Below are 19,769 nucleotides of genomic sequence, written 5' to 3'. Positions count from 1 at the left end.
TGGGTTTACAGGCATGAGCCACCTCACTGCCCTCACTTCATTTCTTTTCTATCTTCAGTGACTTCATTGTGGGATATATATTTGCATCTTTAATGAAAACTCCCATTTGCTATAGGATGCCTCCTCTGTTAGAAATATTTTGACCTTCATAGAACATATTAGATATAAATCTTAGACCTCTTGTCAGCTCCTCCATTTCAGACATTCTAGAGCGATCACATTTAGTCTGTGATTTTATGATTTTTAAAGAAGGAGAATGTTCCTTGAGGGTCATTGTCATGTCTGATAATTCTCTTTCCAAAAAGCGGAGCTAGTTCAGTACACCACTCAGCGCATGTTTGCTAAATGAATAAGAACACTTTAGTCAGTTTTCTGTCCTAACATTTGAATTGTGGTTTGGGGGGTTTTGTTTTCACTGAAGTGGTAAATAAGCAATCTGTTCTCATAAACATTACTGAAATGATCTCCTGACAGGAGAAAAGGGGGAGAATAGATGGATATGTAAGAGTTATGGAGTTGAATTACGAGGCAGGAGGAGAGATAAAAGTGAAATTGGAGTAAGAATGAGGGATTTACATATTCTATTTTAGGATAACGAATGGAATTGAGAGACAAAGGGACTGGCAATGAGGAGTGTGGTGGCAGTGGCGGTTGGGTTGTGATGTGTGTGTCTGTGTATCTGTGAGGGAAAAGGATAAGAGAGAGGGGTTACTGAAAATAATAGAATAAATTGAAGTAATAAAAAACAACTCCCTGAGTAAAGTTATGTGGCACAAAAGAACACTGAAGAGATGTGGCTGGTCCTGAAATGGAAGTGCGGTGAGACAGGCAATGATGCAAACCTCCTCGAACTGAACATGAATGGAAAAGGAGATTTTCTGAGGTGAATGAAAAAGCATGAAACAGAATGGACCAATGTTCATTTAGAGAAATGAAATAGAAACAGACAGGACTGAAGATGAATGTAGGAAAGAAGAAATTGGAAGTGAAGCCAGAAATGAAGAAGATAGAGAAATCAAGTACAGATTGGTGAAGATGAGCTAGAGAAGAGGACTCTAATTTTAATTACATTATCTCTGTTTAATTACATTTAGAGATCATCTCGAGATGAATTTTCAGTATTCATTTGCTTTGGATACATGAATTTTCAGTATTCATTTGCTTTGGATTGAAAGATTTGGTAAAGATGGAGTCCTCAGAAATGAAGTATCAGGATCTGGGAGAATTTGCTAAAAAAAAAAAAAAAAAAAAAAAGAGAGAGAGAAATGAGGGTAGACCTGTGAAAATGGTGACATATATTTTTATAAGACAAAAAGGTACACATAGTTTTATATTTCAATAACAAAACTCAAAGTAACAGGTCAGAATATATGTTTCATAAAAATAGAAAATGGCAATATTGTGAAACTATGGTGTGTTGCTTCAAACATGCACCCTCTTTCATAGATCATCTTCTTCAGACCCCAAGATGGCGGTCTTAGGGTCTATGATGGACTTACTGGCAGCTAGCTTACTGTGAGGGCCTTGAAAACAATCTCGGGTTCTTTTTTTTTTTTTTTAGCTTAAAATTACCTAGACTCCCCAGAAGTCTTACTTATAGAAGATAATTGTCAATGTCTACTACTCGTACTTTCTTTTCCTTCTCTGTATCATCCCGCCTTTTTTTTTTTTTTTTGAAATGAGGTTTTGATCTGTCACCTAGGCTAGAGTGCAATGGCACGATCTCAGCTCACTGCAACCTCTGCCTCCCAGACTCGAGCGATCCTCCCACCTCAGCCTCTCAAGTAGCTGGAACTACAGGTATGCACCAGCATACCTGGCTAATTTATATATATGTATATGTATATATATGTGTGTATATGTATATATATAGATAGATATAATTTTTTTTTTTTGACATGGAGTCTTGCTCTGGATTGCGGTGGCATGATCTAGGTTCACTGCAACCTCTGCCTCCTGGGTTCAAGTGATTTTCCTGCCTCAGTCTCCTGAGTAGTTGGGACTACAGGCGCATGCCACCACACATTTTGTATTGTACAAAATTACAAAATTTTTGTATTTTTAGTAGAGATGGGATTTCACCATGTTGGCCAGATGGTCTCTATCTCTTGACCTCGTGATCCACCCACTTCAGCCTCCCAAAGTGCTAGGATTATAGGGGTGAGTCACCGTGCCCAGCCTAATTTATATATATTTTTTAGAGATAGAGTTTCACCATGTTGCCCAGGCTGGTCTCGAACTCCTGGGCTCAAGTGATCCGCCCACCTCAGCCTCCCAAAATGCTGGGATTACAGGTGTGAGCCACTGCCCTCAGCCTCATCTCGCTTTTCCAAAAGAACTTTTTTAAGCCTCTTTTCCAATACATGACATTCTTCCCTGGACCAAACACTTAAAAAGATAAACCTACTTTGTAGAATCTTTTCAAGTTCCACCCAAGTCTAATCACCATAAGCCCTGGAACAATTTCTTTGTCCCTAAACACTCTTCCCACTCTGTCTTGTATTCAGCATGTACAAGTATGTGATGGTTCACCAAGATCTACTTTATGTTCTCAATATCTGCCTGTGACATTTAAGTTGTCTACAAATGAGAGAAATTAATGTTCCACTTATAAAATCATAGAATGTTGGAACTGGGAGGGAAGTTTAGAGATCATCTAGTCAACCTTATTATGAGTCATTTGTTAACAGCTCCAAGGGACTCATTCGCAACAGGGAATATAAACAATTAAGGCCTCTTAATAAACTCTATAGTAAGAAAAATTACAGGATTCCCCCAAGGAAGGAAATGAAGCTAAGTGCACTAATTTGGACAGATGCTTGAACAGCATCACCGACACATGCAGGCACAAATGCAGGGCTATGTTGATTCAATAGAGGAGATGAGACTTCAAATCAAACAGAGACATTTATTAAGCATAGCATCGTGATTAAGATCGCCCAAGGTATCAGACAACCAAAAATGTGATCCAGAAATGTCAGAGGCACACAGTCTAGCTCCTACAGAAAAAACACAGACCACACTGTTAGCATCATTTTTCTTCTGAATCTCTAGCCTAATCCACCCGGTGCTCAAAATGTTACCAAGGAACCGTATCACAGAATAGGCTCACAAGGAGGCTTAGAACAACCACCACCGCCACCACAAATGACCCAGTTTTGTCGGATACACTTGCTAAAATCCTTATGGAGCCCTGAGGTAAGTACCTGGCTTCCCTAGTTCCTGCTGAGGTCATTACAATTTATTCACGTCATTAATTACATTTCCCCCACACCAATAGGACATGTCCTGAAACTTTCTACTGTATTCCAGTTCTCCATCAGCAGGATTGGGTATGTGAGGAGGTCTGTCTGAAAGTGCTCTAAGCTTTCTGGCCTGGAGATACCCTCCCGAGTTTACAAGCTTCAGCTTATATTTTGCCTTCACTATGGAGCCTTTGCTGATCTCTCAACCCCAGATGAGCAGTTTGAATTAAAGTCTCTTCCTTTTTGCAGAGAAAAGGGAACTCGTATATACAATGAGTCCAGCCACAAAGGGAAAACAGTCTGAAACTTTCTCAGAAAACTAAAAGTTGAATCACCATTCCATCCAGCAATTCCATTATTGGCTATCTACACAAAAGAAAAGAAATCAATGTGTCAAAGGATACCCATCCTCACATGTTTATTGCAGCACTATTCACAATAGACAAGATACAGAATCAATCTAAGTGTTCATGAATGGATGAACTGATAAAGAAAATGTGACATATATGTGTGTATATATGTATGTATACATATATGTAATATATGTAATAGTATTCACATACATACACAACGGAGTATTCAGCCATAAAACAAGAATGAAATCATATCATTTGCAGCGACATAGATGGAATTGGAGGTCATTATTTTAAGTTAAATCAACGAGGTGCAGAAAGACAAATATTGCCTGTTCTCAATTATATGTGGCAGCTAATGAATTTGATCACCTGGAGGTAGAGAGTGGAAAGAGAGGCTGAGAGAGGTGAGTGGGGAGGAGGTGGAGGATGAAGAGAAGCTGGTTAAGGGTACAAACATACAGTAAGATAGAAGGAATAAAGTCACTGTTCAATAGCAGAGTAGGATGACTATGCTTAAGAAAAATGTATTGTCCCGGGTGTTGGACACCCTAAACATCATGGCTTGGTCATTACGCATTATAGACATATTATACAGTTTCTCATGTACTTTGTAAGTTTGTACAAATAGAAGTATTTAGTCTCTTCCTTTGGCCTCTCATTGCTCTTGAAGACCAGTGAGGCAGAAGGTGGCACTGTCTCCTCCGTGGAATTGTAAAAATGTGTGAAGATTTTTTTGTTCACCAGACTAGCAGGCACTTCTGGCATTGAGTGGGTAGGAGCTAGTTCTGTTCAACAAAGAAATATTCTGTGGCCAGGCACGTAGTGGCTCACGCCTGTAATCCCAGCACTTTGGGAGGCCGAGGTGGAAGGATTGCTTGAGTCCAGGAGTTCAAGACCAACCTGGCCCACATGGTGAGACCTTACTGTATTTTTTTTTTTTAAGTAGTATTCTGTGTCCAGTATTTTTACTTTGTTTTAATATACAGTGACTTTTCCAGAAGTTCAACTACAGCATACATGAAGAAAATTGCATATTGTTTTGTTTGGAATGTTACCAAGTCAACGGCAGTGCACTCAGGTGTTTGAATACCCAATACCTATCACTTCTATCATTCTGCATTTCAGATCTACAGTCAGGAAGATTCTATGGATGAGGGCGAGGATCTGTTTCATTGTCTTCTGCTGTGATCATACCTGAGTATTCATTGTCTTAAGTTACATTCCTTTTATGTTTTATTTTACAGTAAGGACACTGCATTGATTTTTCTGAACTTACGTATGCAAAGATATGTTCTCTGAATTGATGTCACGACAGTAAAGGACACATTAAAATATTTATTATAGAAAAAAACATTGGGTCTGATAGGAATGAGGTGGAAAGAGCATAAGCATTTAGGTCATACCTGGATTCTGGATTTGTCTTTGCCACCTACCAGGTTTTGAATTTAGGAAAGTTACTTCTGTAAGTCACGTTTCCTCATCTGCAAAAGAGGGATAATAGCAACCTTTCCATAGGCACTGTGATTTATGCAGCTCCTAATATGTAGCAGATGCTCAGTAATAATTTCACCTTCATTCATTCATTCAACTAATAATTATTGATCACCTACTTTGGGCAGGTGTTAATATGGGTGCTGGTATATACAGCAACCAACAAAGAAAATCTCTGCACTAAGAAAGGTTAGTGCAAGAGACAGATGCAGTGGTTCATGCTTGTAGCCCTAGGGACTCAGGAGGCTGAGGCAGAAGGATCACTTGAGGCCAGGGGGTTGAGACCAGGTTGGGCAACACAGCAAGATCCTTTCTCTACAAAACTAAAAAAAAAAAAATTTTAAAAGGTCAACTACAAGTGATAAATAATTTTGTTCTCTGAATTTTAATACCACCTTTTCTTTTGAATTTCCTGTTTATTTTCAGTTATTTCTTTGAGGTTGGGATGAGAAATTTAACACATTTTTGCAACCTATTGCATTAGCTGGTATTGGTGTAAATTTTTTTCAGGTACACTCTCTCTTAATCATGAGTAGTTCTGCCCAGAGTACCGTGCACTGTATCTCATTGTTTGCCTAAATTGTTGACAGATTACTTATGCTTTAGTGCCATGTAGGTGTTTATATTCACTTAATCCTTACAGAAGAATCTAGCTAACAGTGCAAGAGAAGTTCCTAGAGAAAATCGGCCTGTGGTTTTGGGGGTGATTCAGAGTACCCTTAGATTTCCCTTCATTACATCACCTCAATTACACAGGCAAGTTAGTGTTACAAGTGTGATGGTTGGGAGGAACCAGGTTCTTCATCTATCAGCTGGTTTTCTTTCTACGATTATCAGCCGTGGGTATCTCAAAGCTGTCATCTTTCACAAACTTAACTAAGAAGAGATACTCATTTCTAGAAATTACCGCAAAGAGAGTAAAACTTACAACTTGATATCTGCTCTTAGAATTAAAATTTTCTGATCTTAAAATTCCTTGGCCTCTCCTATTGCTTAGGCTTGTTATCGGTTATTTTTCTTCATAACCCTAATCCATGGCCATTTTGCTAGGGTCTGCTTATCTCCTCCAGAATTCTCTATATCATGTCTTCTTTCTTTGAATTCCCACATCCCTGCAACTCCTCGTAGCTAGGTTCTCCTGGAGGAATCCCAAAACATTCATGAATATAATTTTTGCAGAGAAGCACCGGCCCATAATAATTGAAATCCTTGACAAACCTGCTTGAATCTTGTGTCATTCTTCTGCTCTGAGATCAATGGGAGTAGACACTTAAGCATTTTCACATGCACTTGTCAGTCAAGATGACCCAGAAGAAAGTGACCCAGAGACATCTTCCAGCTTCAGAGCTGCCAGTCGTTCAGTGCAGCTGAGGTCTAGCCTCAGAGCACCCTATTACAATGCTGTGTTTGGATTAACATTTTTTCCATGATATGTTTCATGTTAGACATGTCCATTGAAATTCTATACACATCGGCTGGGCGCGGTGCCTCACGCCTGTAATCCCAGCGCTTTGGGAGGCTGAGGTCGGTGGATCACTTGAGGTCAGGAGTTCAAGACCAGCCTGGCCAACATGGTTAAACCTTGTATTTACTTAAAAAAAAAAATTAGCCAGGTATGATGGTGCATGCCTGTAATCCCAGCTACATGGGAGGCTGAGGCAGGAGAATTGCTTGAACCTGGGAGGTGGAAGTTGCAGTGACCCAAGATTGTGCCACTGCACTCCAACCTGGGTGACAGAGCAAGACTCCATCTCAAAAAAAAAAAAAAAAATTATACACACACATACATATGAACATATAATTCTGTCATCAAAGACCCCTGTTGGAAAGTTACAAAACCCTTTGGCAAAGGGTCAAAACGTGGTGTAGTAAAAAGGGACGTTTTAAACTTTGTTTAGCTGATCATTTCACAGATGTATTTGACCACGATTCTCCAAAAGCCTATTGGAATGTGGCACTTTGGGAACTACTGCGGTCGACCAGGTATCAAATCTGTGCGCACCTGCTGCATTTTCTTCTCTGGCCTTTATTTATTTATTTTTCTCCTCTTGGCAAAAGATCCCTGGGCTGGGTTCCACCCCTACCTTTTTCTCATTCCCTCTGGTAGGTTGTGTTCTGCTTTCATAGAATATAGATTGTCTCATTGTTACGTGATTCTTCTAACATGCTTCTATTTGTGAAAATTCTGTCTTTAAATTCACTCGGGACTGTGCCAGTGTACTGCTAATGTTAGGAACTCAACAAAATACTGGCTGATAAGAGCTCATTTGTTCATGCAACAGCTATTTATTATGTGACTACCCTGTTAGACACTCTTTTTAGTATTCCTAACACATGAATGAGCAAAATGGACAAAGACCCCTGCCCTTATGAAATTTATGTTTTAGGAATGCAGCTAAGTAGTAAATAGTGGACAGAATAGGTTAAGAAAAAAATTTACTTACACACAGCACATTAAAGCAATATTCTTTTTCTTATAATTCCTCTTTTCTTAGAAAGTACCACATAGATCCAAGTTATTTTTGACTAAGGGTCTAGACTTTCATTTTTAGACCTAGTGGACCATTATCCAGCACATCAAATCCATTCATAACTGTACTATCTGGACAACATACACAAGAAAACAAAAATGCTGATTATCTGTCTTTACAACACTATAGTTGTAATTTTTGTAGGGAATAGGTGGATGTAAAAATGAAAAGGAGTCAAGAAAAGGCAGCAAAAATCTGTAATGGGCAATGTGCTAACTATAGGTGGATATTGAGCCAAATTCAACAGCTGCATTAGTTATATCTGAAGATGGCGGTGAAGATGCTTCTGCCAATCCATATTTGGTTGTTTTTGATATCCTTAAGGCTACCTGAGATCCTGAGTTCTGGAGGTAGATTACATTTCCTGTTGATTTCTTCTCCTTGACCACTCTGTTTAGTAAGAAAGCAAACAAAAAAATTCCTGCCACTTTGGAGCTCATGATGGTTTACTCTACCACCCTCGCTTCCTCAGTCACTGTCATGCACCAACCCCTACTCTCTGTCAGTCACCTGAGACTCTGCCCATTGATTTGCAGTCATTCTTTTCCATCCAAACACCACAGCTATCCTGAGTGAATCCAACATGTGAATGGCCCTTCCAACATTACAAGTTCCTACTCCTAATCATTTAAATTTCCAGTGGATTCCCCTTTTGTGCAGTCACCCACCCCAACTCAGTGACATGTGCTCTCTATCATCTGAAACTGCTCCACCTCTACAGTCATTAATTTTAAGCATTCTACTTCGCATTTCAGTCCCCTCTTCTTCTAGCCTACTTGTTCAACTACTCCTGCAATGACTCTTTTTCAATCTCCTCCACTTGAATCCACTGAGAACTTTATTGTCTCCCAGTCTGGCTCACACCTGGAATTCCAGCACTTTGGGAGGCTAAGGCAGCAGATTGCCTGAGCTCAGAAGTTTGAAACCAGCCTGAACAAAATGGCGAGATCATGTTTTCTTAAAAAAAAAAAAATTAAAAGTAAATAAATAAATGATAAATGCTATTGAGTGAGAGAACATTTATCTCAGAATCCACTGAGAACTTTATTCTCTCACAGTCTAGCAGGTTTTTTTTTCTTTCTTTCCCCTTCCCCTCTTCTCATAACAATCGTGTAAATAAATTCCATGACTTTCTTTTATGCCATTTATCTTGTAAGACTTTTACTCCCTCTGCACTCTCACCTATATGTGGGCGGCTGAGCCATGCTGGAGAAGGTTGGAACAAATGGCAAATTAAGTATCATTAAAATTCATGCTTCTTAAAACATGTCCCTCATATTGCTTAATAATGCTGTTACATTTCTCTGATCAACTTGCTCCCTCAATCTGCAGCATTCATTATTTACGTTTTTTTTTTATTGTTTTACTCGCCATGTTGCTTAGGTTGGTCTCAAACCCCTGGGCTTAAGCAGTCTACTTGTCTTGGCCTCCCCAAGTGCTGGAATTCCAGGTGTGAGCCAACATGCCCAGCCGCATTTATTAAACATGCTCAGGCCTCTTCTTTTGTTCTCATTGACCTCTTATCTCATCCAGCTAATATTCTTTTTCTTTTTCACAGCCAAATTTCTTGAATGAAAATGTTTCCTAATTTGTTGCTTTCTCCACCCTTTTTTTTTGAAACCTCCCACTAACTACTTATTCTACTCCAAACTGGCTTCTACATCCCCACCACTTTATCAATCAAAATAGCTCTCAGGTCACCACTGAGATCTGTGCATGAAGTCCAATGGGCAGTTTTTAATGTTTAACTTCCTAGTCTTTGCAGCAAACTCTAACTTGCCTGATGATTCCACTATTCTTTCTTCTATAACAGTTTTATTAAGATATAATTCGCCTATCTTAAAATTGACCCATTTAAAGTATAAAATACAATAGTCTTTAGCCTATCCAGAATTTCGCAAATATGACTACAATCAATTTAGTACGTTTTTCACCATCCATACCCATTAGCAGTCTCTCCCCACTATTGTCAAGACTGTCAGTCCCACGCAGCCATCAGCCTACTCTCGGTCTCTATGGATTTACCTATTGTGAATATTTCACACAAATGAGCTAATATGTGATCCTTGTGACTGGCTTCTTTCACTTAGCGTAATGTTTTCAGGGTTTATCCATGGTGTGGCATGTGTCAGTACTTCACTCCTTATTGTCAAATAGTATTCCACTGTATTGTTATACCATGTTTTATTTGTCCATTTATTCGTTGGTGAATATTTGTGTTGTTTCTACTTATTTGCTACTATGAATAATTCTACCATATATATTTGTTCACAAGTTTTTGTATGCACATGTGTTTTTATCTTTTTTGGGTACGTACCTAGGAGTGAAATTGTCAGTTCATATGGTAACTCTGTTTAACCATTTGAAGAACTCTATACAATGTTTTCCAAAGTGGCTGCACTATTTTACACTTCCATGAGCAGTGTTTGTGGGTTCTGATTTCTCCACAGCCTTGCCTACACTCATTATTATTTGGCTTTTTGATTTGAGTCATCCTAATAGATGTGGAATCACATCTTGTTTAGGTTTTGATTTGCATTTCCCTAATGACTCATGATGTTGGGCATCTTTTATGTGCTTATTGGCCATTTGTAAAACTTCTTTGAAGAAATGTCTATTCAGATTTTTATTCATTCTTAAGTTGGGTTATTCGTGTTTTTACTGTTGAGTTGTAGGAATTCTTTATATAATCTATATACCTGTCCCTTATCAAAAATAAGATGTCCAAGAGATTTTTCTCATCCTCTGGGTTGCCTTTCACGTTCTTGGTGGTATCCTTTGAATTACAAAACTGTTAATTCTGATGACATCCAACTTAACTATTTTTCTTTAATTGCATGTGTTTTGGCGCCATATCTGGAAAGCATTGCTTACTCTCAGAAACATTTATGTTTTCTTCTAAGAGATTTATAGTGTTAGAGATATGGTTTGGCTGTGTCCCCACCCAAATGTCATCTTGAATTGTAGCTCCCATAATTCCCATGTGTTGTGGGAGGGACCTGGTGGGAGATAACTGAATTACGGGAGTGGTTTCCCCCATACTGTTCTCGTGGTAGTGAATAAGTCTCATAAGAGCTGATGATTATACAAGGTTAAACCCCTTTTGCTTGGCTTTCATTTTCTCTCTTGCCTGCTGCCATGTAAGACAGGCCTTTTGCCTTCCACTATGATTATGAGACTTCCCTAGCCACGTGGAACTGTGAGTCCATTAAACCTCTTTTTCTTTATAAATTACCCAGTCTTGGGTATGTCTTTATTAGCAGTGTGAAAACGGACTAATACAGGTAGCTCTATCATTTAGATCTTTGAGTTAGTATTTGCATGTGATGTTGAGTAAGGAATTCTACCTGGAAACCACATCCTCTGTCTGTCCTCCTGACCTTCTATATGGTCCTGCCTCAGTCTTTATATTTTACATTTTCCTGTCTTTACATGTTGTATTTTCTCAAAGACATGTCCTCATTTATCTTCTTTTCATGGATTCTCACTGAATATTGAGGATTGAGCATAAAAAAGAAAGAACCTAAGTCCACGTAACACAACATTTGGCTCATCAAGTAGTTTTAAATCAGATTTTTAAAATGATGCCAAGCAACTCTGTGGTGTTCCTGCTTAAAGTTATAATGTTTGCTTTTCTGAAATAAGGTAATACATTTAAAATGTTGAAGCAGCTGTCTCCTAGTGACTGGGAGCTCTGGAAAATTAGTCTGGAATTTCACTTTGGACTTACAGTTTTCACGTTTTAGTTTTCAGGAAGTCGAGGAGAAAAAACAGAGAAGAGAATATTTGATGAAGTCTTCCCCATCTGGGCCAGGTGCAGTGGCTCATACCTGTAATCCTAGCACTTGGGGAGGCTGAGGTGGGTAAATCGCTTGAGCTGAGGGGTTTGCCTGGGCAGCACAGCGAAACCCCGTCTCTACAAGAAAATACAAAAATTAGCCAGGCGTGGCAGTGCATGCCTGTAATCCTAGCTGCTTGGGAGGCTGAGGTGGGAGGGCCTCTTGAACCCAGGAGGTAGAGGCTGTAGTGAGCCATGATAGTGCCACTGCACTCCAGCCTGGGTGACAGAGTGAGACCTTGAATCAACAAATAAACAACAACATAAAAGAAACCAATCTTCCCCATCTGATACTGTTCAAGCAAAGGGAAAGAATAGAAGTGTGGCCAAGGAGTGACAGATCCAAGGAGCCAGGAAAGGGCAGTCCTGGGAAGGGACAGTCCTGGGAGGAAATGAGCTCAGAATAGCGGGTGCAGAGAGGAAACCACAGAGATAGCGTCTACCGGAAGGGAAGGACAGTCTGTATACGTGCAAAGAGAATCTCCTGGAACTAGGAAGTACTTTGAAGAAAAGAATGGATTTTTTTATTTTATTCCAGCCTCTAAGAGTCTTCTCAACGAAAGTCCTCAAAGAATAAGGGAATACATTTGTGAAAAGCATTCTGAGGTTGCTCTGAAAAATATTGCCAGATAATTCCAAGATGCTACAAGTGATCATACTGACACAGTTTACAAAATAGAGCAAACGCCAAAGGATACAGCCGCATGCACAAAAACAGCTTATTTGTGACCTCTGGATAACCACAAAATTCAGCTGCATTTCCAGACTGTCATCTTCAGGTGTGCAAAGGTGGTTACAAATCACTTTGCAAGTAGAATTTGTAGCTTCCAGGATAGATTAGAGGATCAATCTGTCATAGGACACCTATTATGTAAGTCCCTGGAAATGCCACCTTCTCTCACCCTTATATTTTATAGACTTTTTTTTTTTTTTTTAAGCATAAGAAAAATTCTGTTCTTATCATTGCAATTTGCTGACTTTAGGGTAAGCAGCAACTGCTAGAGCAGCAGAAGACACAGAGGTGGAGATTTTGAACTTTGGGAATTAAAAAGGAGATCATGTAAATGGGTGCTTGAGGTAATGCTTCTGATGGAGTGGAGTGAGAAGCCCCTGAGAGGGGCTGGCTGTTGGCTGGAGAGAAGGCAGAAACATCAGCAGGATCATGAGACATTGCCGCCAGGGCCTAACAAGCCACAAACTCATGATCAGGGACTGGCTGGAGCACCCAGGGCCTCATGGCCTTGCTGGATAGCAGGCAACAGCTTCCCAGTGCTTCTGTGGTTGCTACAACTCCCCCTCCGTGGTCTCCCTACAGTCCTCCCACACTCTCCAGCTGCCACACTGACAACGCGGCACAGTTGCTCTTTCCTGAAGCCCAGAACCTTCCCCCACCACTGTCCCTTCCAACTCGCCAGCATCACACCCTCTCCACATTACTTCTCACCCAGCCCCCATGACCCTCTTCCCTTATCTCTGATCTTTGTTCATCTCAGGGATCAACACTGCAAATGTTCCTTCCTCTTTTCCTTGAATTTGAGTCTCTGGACCAAAAGCCCATAGCATCTCTCTGTAGGAGGCAGGAGAAGGCTAGAGGGGTGGCTGTCAGGAGCTCAGAGCTGCCTTGACCTTCACATCTCTTCCTTAGCAGCCCCTGCTTCTGAGAAAAAGGCACTTAACCAGGACTTAGGTGGTCCGCATTCTTCTCTACATTGCCTGCTAACTGGTTTTGTGAGGGCAGGAAAGTCACTAAGCTTATCTCCTTACTATTTACCTAGAAAATGCCCAAATTTTCTCTCTTTTTAAAAATTAAAAAAAAAAAAAAAAAAGCATTTTTGAGACAGAGCCTCACCCCAGGTTGGAGTGTAGTGGTGTGTGACTCTAGTTCACTACAGCCTCAACCTCCTGGGCTCAAGGGATCCTCCTGCCTCAGTCTCCTAAGTAGCTGGGACTACAGGTGCATGCCACCATGTCTGACTAATTTTTAATTTTTTTTTTTTTTTTGTAGAGACAAAGGTCTCACTGTATGCTGCCCAGGCTGGTCTCAAACTCCTGGCCTCAGTCCATACTCCTGCCTCAGCCTCCCATAGTACAGGGATTGCAGATGTGAGCCACTGTGCCCAGCCATCAGTGGGAACGTTCCCCAGGCCCAAGTTCTTCTTCCTCCACCCTCCCAGCATTATCTTGCTACTCAAGTAGACATGTCACAGAATGGGTTCCTGCATTTGTGCTCACTAACCTCCCAGCTAGTTTACTCATCTCCCTCTTATTCCATAGGTGGATGTGTTAGTCTGTTCTCACGCTGCTAATAAAGACATATTTGAGACTTGGTAATTTATAAAGGAAAGAGGATTAATTGACTCACAGTTCAGCACAGCTGAGGAGGCCTCAGGAAACTTACAATCATAGCAGAAGGGGAAACAAACATGCTCTTCTTCACATGGTGGCAGCAAGCAGAAGTGCTGAGCAAAAGATCAGATCTCGTGAGAACTCACTATCACAAGAACATCATTAGGGTAACCACCCCATGGTTAAATTACCTCCTACCACGTCCCTCCCACAACATGTGGGGATTATGGGAACTACAATTCAAGATGAGATTTGGCTGGGGACATAGCCAAACACTGGGGACACAGTGGACTAATTTTTCTTTCTATTCACTTCTCCCCCAGACCAGTCAGTCATTTTAGTAATATTGTCTGACTGCCCACTATGGGCTAGACCTAATTTCTGGGTACAGATTTTTTTTTTTTTTTTTTTTTTTTGAGACGGAGTCTCGCTCTGTCGCCGGGGCTGGAGCGCAGTGGCTGGATCTCAGCTCACTGCAAGCTCCGCCTCCCGGGTTTACGCCATTCTCCTGCCTCAGCCTCCTGTGTAGCTGGGACTACAGGCGCCCACCACCTCGCCCGGCTAGTTTTTTGTATTTTTTTAGTAGAGACGGGGTTTCACCGTGTTCGCCAGGATGGTCTCGATCTCCTGACCTCGTGATCCGCCCGTCTCGGCCTCCCAAAGTGCTGGGATTACAGGCTTGAGCCACCGCGCCCGGCCTGGGTACAGATTAATGAGCAAAATAGTTATATTTTTTCTTTTTTTTTTTTAAAAAAAATTAAGACTGAGTCTCACTTTGTCATGTAGGCTGGAGTGCAGTGGCATGATCTCGACTCACTGCAACCTCCATATCCCGAGTTCAAGCAGTTCTCCTGCCTCAGCCCCTGAGTAGCTGGGATTACAGGTGTGTGCCATGATGCCCAGGTAATTTTTGTAGTTTTAGTAGAGATGAGGTTTTGCCATGTTGGCCAGGCTGGTCTTGAACTCCTGACCTCAAGTGATCGACCTGCCTTGGCCACCAAAAGTGCTGGCATTACAGGTGTGAGCCACCATGCCTGGCCTAAAATAGTTATATTTTCTGTTCTCACACAGCTTATATACCCAAGTGAGTAAGACAGATGAGAAACAAGAGAAAAAGGTACAAACTGATAAAATGCAATGGAATAACACATTAGAAATCTTTCCTTATTCTCGTATCTTTCTCTGAAGATCAGGCTTGAAGTAAATTAGCCATAGACTTGAGATTCAGATAACTTTGGCTTCTTTAGATGCTCTAGTTGACCTTCTCATGGCTATATTCTTTGAAAGACTGTTCAAGGTCAGAAACTGATGACAAGGCTAAGCAGGATTGTGGACTTCTCCTAGGTTTCTGGAATGTTGAAACCACATCATGTATAGGATATGGCTTAGAAATAGATACAGGCTGGCCGGGCACGGTGGCTCAAGCCTGTAATCCCAGCACTTTGGGAGGTCGAGATGGGCAGATCACGAGGTCAGGAGATCGAGACCATCCAGGCTAACATGGTGAAACCCCGTCTCTACTAAAAAAATACAAAAAAACTAGCCGGGCGAGGTGGCAGGCGCCCGTAGTCCCAGCTACTCGGGAGGCTGAGGCAGGAGAATGGCGTAAACCTGGGAGGCGGAGCTTGCAGTGAGCTAAGATCCAGCCACTGCACTCTAGCCTGGGAGACAGAGCGAGACTCCGTCTGAAAAAAAAAAAAAAAAAAAAGAAATCGTTACAGGCCTACAATTCTGTGTATATATGTAGATATATTTCAACATGCATTAATGAATAAAATGAATAAGGCATTCTATTTTGTCTTCCTGGTGCACACTTTTTTTTTTTTCTTTTTTTTGGCAGTGTCACTCTGTCATCCTGGCTGGAGTGCAGTGGCACCATCATGTCTCATGGCAGCCTCGACCTTTCAGGCTAAGGTGATCCTCCCACCTTAGCCTCCTAAGTAGCTGGGACCACAGGAGCACACCACTAATCACGGTTAATTTTTTCATTTTTAATTTTTTTGTACAGGCAGAGTCTCACTATATTGCCTAGGCTGGTCTCAAACTCCTGGCTTTAAGCGATCCTCCTGCCTCAGCCTCCCAAAGTGCTGGGACTGCAGGCAGAGCCACCACACCAAGGTGTTGAAAAGTTGAGAAATAGGTTACACATTGGCAACTTAACAGCCCTCAGTAAGTCTGAGTTAAGAAGAAGGCAGAAAGTGAGGAATGGTTGGAATCAAAAAGTGAGAGCCAAACAACACCCAAAGTCAGTTTGGGTTTACAGGCTCTTTGAGGTAGCTGGTTCTCACTCTTAAGTTATTTTGAATATCATAAAGTCTTGGCAAAGCCTGAGCTTGGTCTTGGTTCTGCTTTTGTGTTATCAGTAGCATGTAGTTTTAGAGGAAGATTCCTGGGAAACGCCCTAGAAACTGGGAGGCCTCTTTGAGGCAGGCAAATTTCTGGAAATTAGCAAGTATAATCTTGTTTTGTTGTCCCAAGCTGTTGAGGCTGGAGATTTTTAGTACAGAAATTATTTCCTTCTCCTCCTCCAAATCCCTGTACAGTATGTGTGGGACAGGCATCATTATCAGCTTCCCCTTGCATTTCACTGAGCGTGGTTTAATAATTTCCCCAAGGTCACCATGTAGATGCGGAAGCTAAGCTTTCTTGTTTGACGTGCCATATACTGCACGATCACTCCAACTCCGGTAACGCCTTCCTAATAATTAAAAAGGGTTTTAGGAAGGTGGACAGACCCCTTGGAATTCAAGCTACAATATGCTTTTCCAAATTCTCCCACTGTGCTTTGCAATCAAATCAAGCTGCTGTTCATTTTGAGACCAAGGATGCAATGTTCTGGGATACAATGTTCTCGGTCCTGTTCCCGGTGGATGAGTCTCTTTGGATCACAAATAGCACAGCTGATGCTAATGGTTGCTTATCATCCTGCAGTTTCTCAAATAGGCTGCAAAATTGGCAGGAGAGCCCTTGGGCATGGAAACATAGGTTCTCAGATTGTATTAAAGCACCAAGAGCATATACAGTCGTGGCTTCAGACTCATTCATATGTCTGGGCTCCTGAAAGTTATGGGAGGTGCGACCGTATGAAATACCGGCATGTGCAGTTATACCAAGTGGACAAGTAGGACACAGAAATAGAACCATATAACATGTGTGCTCTGTAAAATCATAGGCCATGTGTCCACAAACATGAACAAGCTGAGCCCGGTCAGTTTTCAGGTTTTTCATCAACTTTTTCACTCACTTATTGAATGATTTAATTGCATTGCCACTTGTTATCAGATGAACAGTCAAAAGCACCAAACGCTAAAGAAAATGTATGGAAGAAGAATTTAAATGAGAGAATTCTATGCACAAATTTGTTACATCTTTTTCCTTAAGTGAATCAGGAGAAGACCACTGTTACTTGATCATTCTGGAAGAATATTACATTCTAGCTCTCAGAAGATGTATTTCAGGAACCATAGCTGTTGCATCAAGTATAAATAAATGTGACCTCAAGGGTTTGTTGTAATATAAAGATGGACCAGTTTGAACTTCTTCTTGTTTCTCTTAAGCTCTAAATAGTTTGGTAAAGTTCTAAATGGTTTGCTAATTGTGTTGATAACAAGAGCAAAAGGAAAACGATTTTTTCCACTTTTTCCACGTCTTCTAAAAAAGGATAATTCTTAACCTGCTTGAGATTCTCAATTTTCCAAGCACTTTAGACAGCTACAGAGCTTGCCATTTGCAAGCTTCTCCGCACGGCATCTTATTTGCTTATTGCCAATCTTTGAAAAGACATTGATCTTTGAAAAGACATACTAAGCGTTCCCATCTTTTCTTTCTCTCCTCTTTCTCTAATTCCTTTCACCTCTTCCCTTAGAGAAATCACTGATCACACCTTGGGGCTTCTCAGAAGACAGTATGAAGGCAACCTAGTATTTTTCAATTTTCTCAACACGTGTTACAATTTAGATTTAAAACATTAATTCATATTCACATTACAACCTATCTATCTGGTAGCTGGAAAACACTGAAGGATGTTCCGTCTAATTCATGCCAGTTATTAGATTGAGAACTCTGTGAGGGCAGGCACCTGTGACTCACACATACTAGCTGTGGTGTCATTGTAAAATACTATTTTTTATTTATATATTTTAAAAAATTAATAGTGACCCATGTTTCAGATATAGCATTTCCCTGTTGCAACTCCACCTTCTTCTTTTTCTTCTTTATTTTTTCTTTATTTTGTTTTATTTTTTTGAGATGGGGTCTCACTCTGTCACCCAGGCTGGAGTGCAGTGGTGTGATCTCATCTCACTGCAACCTCTGTCTCTTGGGCTCAAGCAATCGTCCCTCCTCAGCCTCCCAAGTAGCTGGGACCACAGACACATGCCATAACACTCAGCTAATTTTTTGTATTTTTTGTAGAGACAGGATTTTGCCATGACGACCAGGCTGGTCTCGAACTCCTGAGCTCAAGCAGTCTACCCGCCTCGGCCTCCCAAAGTGCTGGAATTACTACTGCACCTGGCCTAAAAATATTATTAATAAAAGAAGGATAATGACAGCTGAAACTTACATAAGTACATGCTAGGCAGTCTTCTGAGCATTTGATACATCTTAACACTTGGTTCTTACAGCACCAGTGAAGTCAGTACTAATATTGTCCCTATTTACAAATGAGAAATTCTGGACATTCACTAAGAGGATGAGCGACTTTCTGAAGGTCAGGAAGAGGGAGAGCTGGATTCTAGACCAGCTGTGTGGCTTCAGGCCCTGTGCCTTCACTGTCACAATCTCTCTGCCTCTCAGTTCATGAAAATATAGTGGCACACTTTATGAGAAAATTTTTTTTGATCTCAGCTCTTCCCCAGCCCAGTACCCTATTTGCATGACATTTTTATACCTTTCCTAAAGCTTCTGCGTATTTTACCTTATAATGAAGTTTTCAAATGACCGGGTTCGAAATCACGACATACCTTTCCATTTTTCCAAGAGCAATGCTTTGCATGACACGTAAGTCGGGTGCGGTTTTTAGGTATCTGATTTGGATGAGGTTGATGTCGGTGACTGACGGGATGAAGGCTTTTTTACCAGTCTATTCGGGGTGTGGGCAGCATTGCTTGTAGATTTTCAACTGGGTTATTCTCCACCCTTCAAAGCTTTGGTGGCATTTTTTTAAAAAGGCGATCAATTTGTATGACTACTTACATCCCTTTTTATTTAATTTGATAACTGTACTACAAAGCTATTAGGGCTGATGATTTATCAAAAAATACCACAGTACTGGAGCTTAAAATCCCCAAACAAACAGAAACCTCAATAATTCTTTGTTGCTTTAGAGATTTCTCTGATTTCTTTCCCAATAATGATTAAAACTGTTGAAAAGCTCAAAAAGTACTTAATGAGATTACACATTTACCCATCCTCTAATATGGATGTCCAAAGACAAAGTAGTTCCTAGATTTCTCCAGACCAGTTTCTCATCAAGTGTCTACATCTTTAGTAAAGAAGAAAAAAAATCTTAGTTTAATCTGAATCAAAGCAAGACAAGATAATCTTATCTATTTTGGGGACCTTAACTCGATTCTTTGGACAACTGCTGTAGTTTGAGATTGCTTTACTTTTTCGCCCTCCTTTCCAAGATGGCAGCCAAAGCATGGGAGGGGCCACAGGCTTTCTGGAGTTGGGAGGGAGTGCATGGTGACCAATGTGAAGGGAGCTCCACTGCGGCTTGCCTCAGTCAGTTCTGATCCTAGGGAGCCTATTGATATCTGTTGTTGACATCTATGGTGGATAAACTCATTCATAGTCTATTATTTTTTAGTGTCTCTGGACCCTGGAGGATCTGCCCTAATGACTTGGCCTCCCCTTAGCGTTCATGGGTTTTGAAGACTCCTCTGAGTCACTGCCACATCTGTCCTCTGCCCCTGGCTCATGTCTACCGCCCCAAAGTCTCTGCTGTGAGGCTACCCTA

The 19,769-nt window shown here is 40.9% G+C and overlaps 1 long non-coding RNA gene across 1 annotated transcript; it reads right to left on the bottom strand.

The window, feature by feature from the left end:
• Positions 1–1,059: 1,059 nt before the first annotated feature.
• LOC144331384 (uncharacterized) lies at positions 1,060–19,453 on the bottom strand. The gene is made up of 3 exons (XR_013398483.1): positions 18,772–19,453; positions 5,005–5,082; positions 1,060–1,229 (listed from the first exon to the last, which is right to left on the bottom strand). It is a non-coding gene; the product is annotated as an uncharacterized LOC144331384 (long non-coding RNA).
• Positions 19,454–19,769: the final 316 nt, after the last annotated feature.

Source organism: Macaca mulatta, chromosome 9 (assembly GCF_049350105.2).
Source record: "Macaca mulatta isolate MMU2019108-1 chromosome 9, T2T-MMU8v2.0, whole genome shotgun sequence".
Taxonomy (NCBI): Eukaryota; Metazoa; Chordata; class Mammalia; order Primates; family Cercopithecidae; genus Macaca; species Macaca mulatta.
This window is presented reverse-complemented; position numbering and strand designations above follow the sequence as displayed.